The sequence below is a fragment of the Ambystoma mexicanum genome, chromosome 6q (assembly GCF_040938575.1).
Source record: "Ambystoma mexicanum isolate Mex_15411 chromosome 6q, UKY_AmexF1_1, whole genome shotgun sequence".
NCBI lineage: Eukaryota > Metazoa > Chordata > Amphibia > Caudata > Ambystomatidae > Ambystoma > Ambystoma mexicanum.
In genome coordinates this window covers 830,317,763-830,331,673 of record NC_090937.1, presented here as the reverse complement: position 1 = coordinate 830,331,673, position 13,911 = coordinate 830,317,763, and the positions used below count along the sequence as shown (strand labels likewise).

Here is a 13,911-nt window from a genome sequence, read left to right as displayed (position 1 = left end):
CTGCACACACTCATTTGAGGCATGGACGTTTGTGTGTAACCTAAGATACGTGCCCAGATGCGCTATATAAATAAAGAAATACATAATGGAACAGAGCTTATCGGGCTTGTGGGCTTTGGTTGTCTGTCTTTTTGTTCATGATCAGTTCCTTTGGGTTAAAGACCTGATACTGTTTTGACCATAATTAACAAATAATCTTTAAAATGCAAGACTTGAAACGCATTTTACCAACAAAACAAAACCTCCCTGTTGGTTTCTTCTCAAAACGTCTGTCACAAAAGGAACAATGTGCCTTTTGCGACTGCAGGCCACATTTTAATTGGTACATGAGACAATGGGCCTCATTCCGAGTGGCGCGATAAGGGATAATGGGCACCGGCAATCCCTTACCGCCCTACTATGAGTTCCCTTAGCGGGTCCCTCCTTTAACACCTGGTCTGACCAGGCGTTATGGACGGGACCCGTTAAGGGAAATCAGAGCCAATAACGGTACCACAAATTGCAATACCGTTATTAGCTACTTCCCCCTTCCCATTGAGCCCTATGGGGCTTAAATGGGAATGGGGAATGTTTTTTTTCAATGTAGATTTACCGGTCCCGCAAAGTTAAGACTACACCGGTAAGTCCCCATTGAACAAGACCGCTGCTGGTACCGTTATTGGAGGCAGTCATGGCGCAAATAGCGCCATGATTACCTCAAATCTCGGAATGAGGCCCAATATTATTCAGTTCGACCAAGAAAGGGGATCAGAATTATTGTGTTACCGATTTATAGGGCACCCCTAATATATAAGAGTAGCACATAGCTCGCTCGTGCACACCCGGGCATTTGAAGCCAGCAATCAGGCACACTGAGCAGCATTCTGTCGTAAGGTTGCATTAGCCCACAAACATGAGCTAAGCTCAGGCATTAGACAACTTCACCTTAACACTTTTGGAAGGACAATCACTGATGTTACTTTATTTTATGTATTTTTATGTTGCGTTAACATTGATTTCATATCCCTCATCTTTTACGTCTGTGCCCAGAAGGGAGAATTATAATTTAGAGCAATAATGCATGAGTGAATGTGTGTGCGTAGTAGTGTGCCCAAACCCTCTACATGTGTCTGTGAGGTCCAGCGATGTTATCTGATGTGGGTGATGGGTTTCTGTTGTTGTATTTAAGCTCAGAAGAGATCCAACAACTTCTAGCAGCTGAATATTAATTGCTGATCCACCATTATGTGGGTAAACTGCCATTACAATTGATAGACGATTCCCTCCAATCAACAAGTAGCCAGGACTGTTGTTTACCTGGTGAAATCCTTAGGAATTAGCAGGGGGAATATCCAAATTTTACGGACTTAACAGAAAACAAGGTATTCCTGTAGGTTGCGTATACAATTGGAAGAGATCTCCAGAGGTTGAAGACTTCGACCCAAAAAAGGAATGCCCTGTTCAGGCAGCCTTTAGATAATGTAATCATTTAGTTCAGACGTTGGGGTTTAAGACAGGTTCATTTATGTCAATAATTGCACAATGTATGTGTGTCATGATGCAGTTACTCAAGACACAGGGACATATAGCAGGCACTGGTGCATTATTGCAGCTTTCAGGCACATTGGACACCGGTGGTTCATTTGTAAAAAAATAAATACACATGTTACTGCCCAAAATGGTACTAAGCATGGGTATCAATGTACTACATGTAATGGCTACATCCACTCATCCAAAGGCCAGGGTGACCACCGTCTCCCTTTGTTTTTGCTTTGCATTGGCGTGGCTAGCTTACAATATTCTCAGTCTGTATAATATTGAAAGTCCCAATGGCTTTTACATATATGTGTATCTTGACAAACAGTTTGACCCTGTAAATTAAGCAGCCATGGAAACGATTGAGATAAAACAGTGCCAAGGGAATTGTAGGGTGACATGGTTCCCTGGGAGACACTTGACCCCAGAAATATGTTTTAAACGTGTATTATAAACATATACAAATATATACAAAAAGAGACAATTGGCCTCCATGACTTGGAGAGGGTGTTGCACGTCTGCTTCTTCTTGTGTCCCTGTAGAAGAAGGAATTCTCCTTCCAGTCCCAGCTCCTCTCTGGAATCGGGACATAACACCCTGATAGCATAAACCTATCTGGTCTGGGAACCCCACGTAATTTAGGGTGTCTGAAAGAAACAACTTGGTAAGTCAATCATACCATATTCTACAGGCTATTATCATTATAATAATACTAATATGAATAATAATAATCGTTATCATATACTTCTATATGATTAATCTAGCATGGAAGCAAAGGAGCACTGTACATTTCATAGAGCAATTTAGCAATTCTTCTATTAAACAATAATAATTTACACAATGCAGTATAATTTTGGGGGTGCACAAGAAATCAACATCTAGGTTACATGAAGATATTGTTGGAAGAGCCAGGATTTCAGCTCTTTCTTAACCTAATGGACACTTGGAGCAGTCTGGATTGCCACTGGAAGAAGTGTAGCATGGCAATGCTTGTTTTCTAGTTGTCTCCTTGCATACCAGTCTAGATTCCAGTCTGGTGATGATCTTATTAACAGATGTTTTAATTTGGCCATCAGCTATGCCAGCATACCAATTGTGGTTGCCTCGTACATGAGGTAATGGTTTTTAACCAGCTCCTAGCTAGGATGGAAAGCCATTAAAATACCCACAAGTTGTGCATCATGTGGTAAATGTTCTAGAGTATGTGAATGTACTGAGGTAAACTGCAGCATGGTGGCCACTTTGGGATGGGTATACGTGGGCAGCCTGGAGCCCTATGAGTATTGCTTTACCTTGGTAAATATTCAAGATCACAAGGCCATGTAACAACAATTGGAAGTCCTGGAGTGGGAGGAAGGACTTGGTTTTATAGAGAAAAGAGATCTGGTACCAACCCATTTCAGCCTGTTTTTACAACAATATAATAGTATCCACAATGAGGATCAGGGATTTTGCTGAATGCATTAGTTGAGGGTTTAATCCATTCTTGCACATTTAGGTCTTCCATGTATAAGTAGGGTTCCTGCTTAGAGGGGTGGTCCAGGACTAAACCATTGATTTTGGTGATCGTAAGGTTCATGTAGGCATTTGTCATCTATGTACAAATGGTTTCAAAGAGTGAACAAAGGTGAGTGATATCCTTTGGGCTTTTGACCTTTAGTTACAACTCTGTATTATCTGTACACTGTTGTATCATGATGTCAGGGTCATCTAGGAGTGAGCAAAGTGGTTACAGATAGAGGTTAAATATGACTGGGGACAGATGGTGTTGTGTATGGACATTGGCTTGACTGTGAGTGCATTAACTGTGTTTTGTATGAGTAAATTGAATATTGATATTCGTTCTTACAAATTTGTATTGGTTACATTTTTACCATTTGCTGTAAGGTAGATGAATTGTCTACGTCTACCATTACTGTTTTATGCATTGTTTTGTCTGTTTATATGTACAACTATCTACTGTTCGACAAACTATTGATTGTTTTTGTCTCTCAAAGTTGAATTTTATTTGATATTCTTATAAATACAAATCTAATATTGTTGATAGCCTATCAGACTGGTAGCAGGTTGAATTTTCCTACAGACTACCAGGTATGCCCAGGTATGCCCAATGATTGAGTGTTTGTTTTGTTGAGCTCTTGAGATAGTAGTGCTCCTTACAAGACTCGGTGTGTTTGCTAAAGGTTCATTACCTGCATTGAGGGTTAATGCTTGTTGAGCAGGTTAAAACATACATTGTCCCTCACACCTCCTTTTGTGTTGTTAGTCTATGGACATCTGGACAGTCTGGCATCTGCCTGATAAGTAGGATGTGAATGATGTTGGAACAGTGCCAAAGAGGCCCATCCTAAGTGCAGGAGGGTATACAGTGTGTGACGGATGATGATATTGAATGTATCAAAATGGTCGAGGAGGACTGGAAGGCATAACCCCCCCCCCATCAATCATTTTAAGGGCATTGTCGACCAGCTGGTTTGTGGTTGTTTCTTTGCTGCATTTTGGACAGAGCCTGAATGGGTAACCATGAGCAGGACGAGTTGCTGTATTTTTGCAGGTAGCTGATTAGCAACTATCTTCTCTATGAACGTTTTACACGTAAGCCATATTTTTAGTATACCTGGAATCAGATTTATGACAGTCAATGCATCTGCAAGGGAGGCATTGGCTATCATAAAACTAGTCATTAGAGCAGAACTGGTGCATTTTTTTGGATGATGGGCCAGTCCTTTAGGTTTTAACTAGCGGGTTGACTTCCTGGACCCCTCCAGCAACTCTATCTGTAAGGCATTAGCTGTTTGGGTTGAATTCTCCAGGCTGGGTTCATTGACTTGGTGTACCACTTTCTGCAGAGAGGAAGGCAGCAAGGTGGTAAATTGTTCCAAGACGCACATTTTCCTTGACTCGTCATAGGTCTTCTGTCCCAGCTACTTATTCATCAGGTCGCTGGCCATGTAGGACAGCTGTCGGTGTGTGCCTTTCCTAGTATACCCTTTTGATCCTGAGCTTAATTCCATAATGTTCCTGGTCATAGCTAATTTGCTCTAAAATAACCCTTTTTTAATGTTACGGGTCATTTTGAGATACAGTGCCTGGAATGTCTGTTGAACCTCTCCCATAAGCAGTGTGTCTATGTAGCGAGCCCAATGATTCCTATGCCAGTTGACCAGCCCTTCTAACCTTTCAAGGTTTTCAAATAATCATACCAGTTCCAATACAACCTCAGTTTATGGAGCAACATAGATGGTACCAAAGGGTGCCATGGTCTCTCCAAAAAGGATCATCTGGTTCTCCTGGTGTTGGTAATTCATGGTTAGCTAACTCTTAAGCAGGGCCTACAGAAGGTCTTCCATGGTTGCTGGGGTAGCTCCAGTCCTTCTGTGAATCTGAATGATCCCCGATTCCTAGGGTAGCCATAATAGAGTCTCAAGCTATTCCTCCTCCTCCTTGGAGTTTCTCGATTAATGTGTAAATTATTATATGGGCCTAAATGATCTCACAATGACACGACTTGGGTCATGGTTGTCAATGAACCACTTGACTCAAAAATATGTTTTTTAACTTTTATTATAAACATATAAACAAAGAGAGACAAATGGGTTTCCATGCCTAGAACTGGTCCCTCTAAACCTTCCCACATCCCTGAATGATCCTCCCACCTCCTTATCCCAGGATCCCGATGCCAAAAGGTCATTTAACAGTGCCAACATATTATTCTATGAGAGGTACCCTTACTGTCTGTTTTTTTTTCTCAATTTCCAAGTGAGGACTAAATGCCATGGCCTTATCTAGCAGACACCCACCAGAACTTCCTACATGACCAAGTAGGGTTGACTGATTGCCCTGGTGTACTTTTACTCCAAACAGTTGCCAGGCTCTCCTTTCCCTATGACTGTCTCCTCTCTTCTCTGCCTCTTCTCTCTCTCTCTCTCTCTCTCTCTCTCTCTCTCTCTCTCTCTCTCTCTCTCTCTCTCTCTCTCTCTCTTTCTCTTCATGTCCCTACTCTCCAGCTACCTCCTAATCTCCTTTCTCTGTCTACACTCCATCTTCTGGTCTTAATACTCTCTCCCCATCTCCTGTTTCCGCTCCCCATCTCCATGCTAATCTTTTCTGATTCATTCCAGATCTCACTCCTCCTCACACTAACCCTGCCTCTCCTCTCCTCCAAACTCCTTCTTGCCACATCACTCGTCTTCCCTTGTTCTCCTTCTCACGCTCCTTCTCTAAACCTACATTTGCACTTGCTCCAAAATTACATTAAATCCATATCTCACTAACTCTCAAGCAAGCATCCACATTGGTGCCACCCTAACAGTCTCAGCACCTTACCTTAGGTCTCTACAAACACTCCAAAAGGCTCCTTCAAGTCCTTCTACACCCTCCTCCATGTTGCCAGACCATGTGGCCTTACCTAAAAAGCTCTAATTGCCAACTCACTCTGCTGACCCGTTGGTATCCCTATCTTTCCATATGAAATTGTCTGTAAACTCTTCTTGGCTACTGGAGTCAGCTGCTTACCTGGGCCAATCGCTAGGCTCTCTATACCTAACTCATAAAATCCCCATCCCTTCTGGGCAGGGACCTTCCCTGGAAGTGCTCATAATGGCCTATGATGGACTAGCATATTTAGCTTTTTAAATTGTTAACAATTAAATGATGCAAGAAATCCATCGCAAAAACCAGACCCTCCCCCTTTCATAAAACTCCACACCAAAAGCATAGTGTACACATTTCCCCACTGCAGCACCTGCTCTCCAGTGGCACCGGGCAGATTCAATGGTCAGGTGTGCCCTTTTGACAGTTGCTAGAGCACAATATACAATTGAGTGCCCCTCTCTATGTTGTTCATTTTTGGAACCTTATCGACTGGTTAAAACACTTGTGTACCTTTTTTTTTCAAGAACATACCCTTCGAGCGACATTATTGCAATACTTGCCCTTTTCCTAAAGCAACCATATGTCCTTCCTTTTCTGCACTGCCTGCCTGCCTTTGTTTACAGGGGTGGTATGTTATAGTGTGCTTTTAAAAGTTAGATGATTCATTTGCTAAAAAAATATTTTGTTTATAGAACTTGATTAGACATTCCTTTATTTTGGAACTGTTGTGCCATTACTGTCTAAGTTGCTACTGTCTCACACTCACACCCCTCCTAAGAGTATAGCCCTTACTATGCCTACGTTCACAGAACAGGTGAAGGAGGTATATCTCTTGACAGTGCATTTTTTAACTTTACGATTGGGACCACAGTTGGTTTGTAGAAGTATGAGGGCTTAGTAGGCAGCTTAGCAATTATTCTTCATTGTAGTCTGGGAGCGAGGAAGTGGTTGGGGAGAGTGACAGTGGTAGTGCTTCCCAACATCTCTCAAAATTCATCCCAAAAACATGTAGTGTGGTGTCCCAAAGAGTCTAAGTGTCCCTCATGCACCAATTAGTTTCCATTATTCAGCAAGGTCCAAAGTTTACATTAGGTCCCGGGTGAGCATTACTGGGCATGAACAAGTTGACAGAATGTCTCTTCTTGAGGAAAGAAAGGTGTACTAGCTGAAAGGTGAGAGAGGAGCTACAGCTCTTGCAAACTGAAGCAGCAGGTTACAGAAGCTCGAGCAGAGAAGAAGCAGAGGCATTATGTGATGCTGCCCAAGAAGGAACTTGAGACCTAGAGATATACCAGCACAACATCCATTGCGGAGGGAAGTGTCTGCAATTGTTCCCCTGAGAAAAGCCTAGTTCACACACTCCTAGGACTTCTTCCAGCTGCCAAATGCGGTGGAGAAGGACATTTGCGACTGATTCTGAACCCTGTAGTTAGCTTTTTGCCATCAAAAAATGCATGATCAGTTGCGCAGAGATGCTCTAATGAGAAACCTATTGACAAATGGTACTGCTGTTATCATTCAGTTTGCTCCTACAAAGGGGCACATTTATTCCAGAATGAACGATGCCATGATCAGGATGTTCTGCAAAACCCCAGCACAGTATGAGTACTAAAGCCCAGAAAAAGGTTTCGGCAAGTAAATCTAATGTTCATGATAATGCAATTGATAAAAGTAAATCCAACAAGGGTAATGGCAAATATGTGCACGCCCATATAAGAAAGGTCCCCTATTTTGAAGGTAAATCTAAGCAAGAAGTTGCCTCTTATCCTGCAGGTAGCAGAAGTGAGCGCATTCTTAGCACTGGGGATGAACATTCTCAGCCCCAAAGGGCTGCCTTGTCTGTGGAGAGTGGACCCATAGGGAGGGAGTTCCTGCCTACAGGGGTAGACTCAAGCAGGTCTAAGACTGGGCTGGTCTCATGGAAGAAGACGCCAGGGACTGTGTGGTCATCTTAGATGATGAATTCACACTAAGCCATGGGCTGGTCAAATGTTCCTTTGTTGTTGTGAATGGGAAAGATAGTTAGTGTTCAGCAGAGGCTGCAGATTACCATATATATTCTATGCTGCTGTGGCTATCACTGCTGTCCGATATTGGTGGGTGAAAGAGGATCAGATCATTCCTGGTCCAGATAAATTAGCCAGGGGCTTTGACTGCCTTTTCTGATGCCCACTGGCTCTCATGGAGTTTATCTTGAGAGTTGAGACCTCTCAACTCTGTGTTGCTATAAAGGATGCATTTTCAATGTAGTGTATGTTAGGGAATTACCTGCCTGAAGAAGAAATCATTGCCTAGGGCACTAGGTCTAGGGTCAATAAAGTAGCAGGATAAGCAGCACTTGAGGCCATAGGCCCAATGGCTCTACCTGTTGTAAATCGGGATGCCAGTATTGCCAGTTCCATAGTCTGAGTTCACAGAGGTTCCTGCTCCCTTGCTCCTAATGGAGGGTGTCTAGTGGCCACTGAGGTTCCTACTGCAGTGACACCAGATTTGGTGATCTCAGGGGTTGTCTACTGTCAGAGAACTACAACTGGAGATTGAGTATAGTGTCAATTCAGAGATGAATGGCCTGCCAGAACTGGGAGTGTTCTCCTCAGCTAATGCTTGAAGTCAGTGTGACTTTTGCAGGATGCTGAGAGACTGCCCCACGCTGGTTGATCTTGTAGAGGAGCAGCCTCAACCCATCACTTTGGTGATGGACAAGAGACTATGCCATTTAGGAGATGCGGCCCACCTCCTGGTCCGATAGTGCAAGAATGACAAACGTGTGCACTCAAACAACTGTATTATTCATACCATAAACAGAAACAGTGAGGACAGACATGGGGTAGACTAAGGATCACAGAAGTGATGCCATTTCACCTATGATATCATATAGTGACATTAGAGACAGGGTAAAATATATTTATTATAGAATAACACAGGCATTAGGCCACACTGTGCTTAGATAGGGAGGATATTACTCACACTCAATAGACATTAGACAACAGCAACTGGTAGTGCTCAAATACATGCAATAAAATAGTACACTGACAAAGAAATGTGACCACGGTAGACATCCATTATTTTAAAATGGACCCCACAGTTTGCCTTGCATACGAATAAAGGCCTTACGTCTGATAGGAGTTTAAAAGCATTTAGGATCACTGAAACACAGAGTTCGGAAAACCCCAGATAACAGGTTGAGCCCCAAACAACATTGACTGAGAGCAGCTGAAGACAGGTTCAGGCAATTTGGCAGCATTTAATAGTAAAATATGTGATTTTCAATGGTGTGACTCATAACGTGAAACTTGAACATGGTCAGAAAAAGATAAGGTGGGGACATTAGCGAATAGAAAACCGGACAGCTTATTTATATCTTGAACACAGTGCACAAAGAAGTCTGAAGATGTGCTTAATTTCTAGAACTTTGCTCTGTCGAGTTTTACGGTTGCCACATTTGTCAGATGATTCAGAAAATGTGGACAAATGCAAGTCATGATGATTAGTATAAAAGTCATGTGTTCAGGTAGTGTTGATGTGCAATAGAAATTAAGCAATGATTGACTTTTAAATAAAATGGCCAATCAAAGCCTGTAGAACAATAAGGTTCATATTAGCATAATAAGTATTTCATAATCTGCTGCCATTGTATAAAACCATGATGAATGCAGTAAACAGTTGAGCCTTCCTTTTTCAGCTATAAGATGCAGTAATTAAACAAATTCACTCCCAGCCAAGCAGCCCAGATAACTCTTCCTTGCACAAAAGTTATTTCCACGGATGGCTGACTTCAGAGAATTATGGCTGAGAGAATTATGGCAAAATACCCTACATATTTATAAATATTTAGGGTATTTTGTGGAGATTTGGGGCCTGACGGTATTTTATTACCGCCGAAAAATAACTTAGCAATAATCACTCTTTGTATTCAGATTTGGCCATGTGCAACAATAATACAATGGACATGCATTATTTCAGCACCCAGACCTGCATATTTGGTATCCGTGGTTGGTGGTATTTTGGTGAGCATAATTCCCTTGTTTTATTTGTGGCCCCAATGTCCAGAATCCCTTATCTCCGCTTAGATTTTTCGTGTGATCACTAGAGAGACCTCAGACCTGCATTCTAGGGATACCACATTTTCCAGTGATAGTGTTGGTGCGCCACCATGGGCAAACTCACTGACTTATTTACGACAGAGAGCTATATGTGGTAGTTTTGTGGTAATTTCCACTACCTTATATACGGTAGGGAGCTATGTTCAGAGAGTCTCTCTTCCCGTTGGCTCATGTACCTCCAACAAGTTATACTACAGTCACTCACAATTATTCATACTGATTCTGACATGCACACATCTGTCTTAAAATGACCATTGCACTGTTTAAAAATCTCCCCACATCATTGGCATTGTAATGGTAAATAGAAAATAAACCACCCGTCTGTTTTCAAATATTTTCTGTATTATAAAAGTTGCATTTAGACATGATCTCATTCTTTACAGAAATAAATAAAATGGTACAGTAAAAGCATTTTCTATGACACACTGCAATTATAGTGGCGGAGAACAGAACTTAAATTGCAACATTAGCACTTGATTAAGACACGCACGGGACTTTCATTTTTCTACACTGACTGCATATTTCCGTGCACACACACAGCTCCCCCAGTTAGGTAATTACCTTATCTGTTCAGAGGCTTCTCTCTGTGAATGTGGCTCTCTTGGATTAACTCCAGCAAAAAGGAACGCTTGCCTTCTCAAGCCGGGGTCATTGCCTGGAATTCTCAGCTTTTTCAGATAGGAATGCCTCTGCCAGTGGAAAGGTTTTTCTTTCAGCTTTCCCCAGTCTCGACTGCAGCAGGACACCGGAATTTGCATTCAGTCAGGACCCCACAGCCAGGTCTTCTCCCCAGTAGTGCAGAAAGATGTCTGCCTGTCTTTTTCCCTGATACTGCCCACTAAAACTTTCCTCTCAGCCCTCTTTATGACGTGTCCCAATGAAATCCATCATCTCTCATCCTCCTACTCTTCAACAATAGCTTCGCTTATACATTTGCAATTGTTGCAAATCTGACTTCCTCCTTCCTGCAGTTACTGTGCACAACAACACGGATAATCAGGCAGAGAAGAGAAGAAAAAAAAATCTGCACACTCATTTAAATGGTTTTCAGAGTATGCCTAATTCTGCAGTAGAGAACACATTTTATTAGTGGGTTATATTAAAATAAGGTTTTATTAGTCAGGTTAATGGTTAATAGGTTAGCTGTTAATTTTCAAATGTGTCTCTAGCAATATAGGCATTTCAGGTGAAAAATAGTGTGCATTTTTAAATGAACACGTGTGCTTTTAACTGTAAAAATAGCTTTGCATCTTATATGTTAAAATCGTTTTTGACTGAATAGCCTGTCTTTCCTTGTTAATCTGCTAACCCATATAGCAATGCACCGCACCCTTGTGGTGGTGGTGCTGCAAAAATTTTGTGCTACTTGTGCAGTATTGCTGTACTGTGTACTGTAACACGCCAAATATCCTTACATATACCCTCCTTTTGTTTTTAGAACTTGGCTATAATCCAAGCCAATTCCTAAAAACAACTTGTTCTATTTTTTTTTTTTTTACAATATAGCAATCCAACAAAATGAATATTCATGTGCATCAATGAAAATTTGCAATCAACATTTCACCTGAGTCCATCAGTTCATAAAATGTTCCACATTTGCCTTCTCAGTGGAAGTGGCATTACTTTAAGTTTAAATTTTCCAAGTCAATTAAAAACAATGAAATAAAACAACTAACTAAAACAAATAAGTAATATAACAAGTTAAAATAAATAATTAAAATAATAAATACGTGGAACTTCATATGCCGGAACTTTTGCTTTGTCTCTTTTGGTATGTCCCGACCAGCGATGTTATTCGGTTCATTCGAGTACTCTTTCATCTTGGCAATCTTGAATCCACAGTATTCATCTCTTTTGGCATTCCGGTTATTTTGTCTTCACCTCCACCTGGAGGCAGGCACCTTTTGGTCTTCATCCAGGGGACTCCAGGACTCCATCGTCTCCCGCGGCCTCTGATCCCGGAACCTCCGACCAAATAATGTTAATTGTCTAAATCAAAATAGAAAATAAACAGATTAAGTACATAGCACAATACTAACTTCATCCTTTTGCCAAAAATAAAACATGCTTGGTAAAAATACTTCGTTTTTTTTTTCTTTTTTCTGAAATTAAACACAAGTTAAAAGAAAACAAACACATATAAAACAGCATTCAATATTTAACACACTTTCTCTCTGCACACCAACCACGAGCTTCCGTTATATGTGCATTTATTTATTTATTTATTTATTTATTTATTTATTTATTTATATTATATATTTTCACATATATTACAGTGTTTATGTGCCATCATAACAATCAACTTTTTTTAACTTCTTTGTCACTGCCTCCTGATCACACCCATTTATTTTCTCAAGGGACTCTATCCGTTTCCACATGCTCAAGCTGCCTGATCTCATGTCTGGGATGGCATGGTTTGATTTGATTTACATGGACAAACTGCTCTATTGCTGTTTCACCTTCATTTTTCAAAATTTTATACACTACAGGAGAGACTTTATCTATAATTCGAAATGGCCCCTGCCAGGCTGCTAGAAATTTAGAATTTTTCTGTTTACTTTTTCCAAAATGAAACTTGTACACCTGATCCCCTACATTGTATTCCTTTACTGATGTCTTTTTGTCATAATATGACTTAGCACTGTCAGCAGCTCTTTCCAGATTTCTCTGCACAAAAGCAAATGCATGTTGCAAATGCCTCCTCAGTTCATCAATATATTCATGAACTGTGGATGCACTCACTAGAGTTTGCTCATGTGTTCTGTATAGTAGGTGTTGTGGTAACACCATTTTCCTACCTGTTAAGACCTCATGGGGGCTAACACCTGTTGCTTTGGCAGGAGTCGACCTGATTGCCATCAAAACCAATGGTAAACGCAAATCCCAGCTGGAACCTGCTTCTGCCACAAATTTCTTTAAAATATCCACAACAGACCTATTGCTTCTTTCAACTGTACCTGAAGACGCCGCCCGATATGCGATATGTAGTTTCCTTTTCACACCTAGTATTTGCCATACCTTACTCATTAGAGTACTTGTGACATGACTTCCTCTGTCTGACTCAATTCTTTGTGGCAACCCAAACCTTGAGAACACATGGTTCACCAGCAATGTGGCTGCTGTTTGCGCACTACAATCTGGTGCGGGAATGCACTCAATCCACTTTGACATCAAACATACCACACTCAAAATATAGCGGTGTCCCCTGCTCGACCTTTTTAAAGGACCTACATAGTCTATTTGCAAATCTGACCATGGGAGAGTTAGGCCTCTTTTCATCAATGGTGCTCTATGCATTGGTGAAGCAGGTTTAAATTGGGCGCATACTAGACATCCTCTAGTATATAATTCCACATCTTGGGACATATGAGGCCAGTAAGCATAATCTTTTAGTATTTCTAATGTTTTTTGTGAACCTCTATGGCCTGCAGTTATGGCATCGTGTGCATGGTGTAGCATTAGTCCTCTGAATGAAAGGGGTACTACCCACTGTATTTGCCCTGTTATGGACTCTCTAATCATGAGTCCATCCTGTAATCTAATTCGTGTTTTGTTCTTTAATAACACCCTCAACTCTTCTTTTCCCATACAATCATTTTCTGTTAAAGGATTTTGTTCAGGATCTATCAAATGATTATAATAGATTCCGAAAATTTGATCATTCTTTTGTGCCTCAATCAAATCTTGGTCTGGCGTGTCATGACTCCACTGCACCACCGGTTGATCTACCTCCTTTGGTGCTTTAGAACGTGTGACTGCATCAATTTGTATTTCACCCATTAAATAATCAATAGGTAGCAATTCTCCCATCACAGCCCCAATCTTAGCCAGATGGTCTGCCTTATCATTTCCCTCCTTATCCTCTCCTGGTGTTTTTAAATGCCCACGAATTTTTCTCCAGTATATTGTTAAATTATTT

At 41.1% G+C, this 13,911-nt stretch overlaps 1 protein-coding gene across 4 annotated transcripts in view; it reads left to right on the top strand.

Annotated features, from left to right (window-relative positions):
* The window catches only part of FSTL5 (follistatin like 5), a 3,721,575-nt gene that overhangs the window by 2,491,867 nt on the left and 1,215,797 nt on the right, over positions 1–13,911 (top strand). The window lies entirely within an intron of this gene.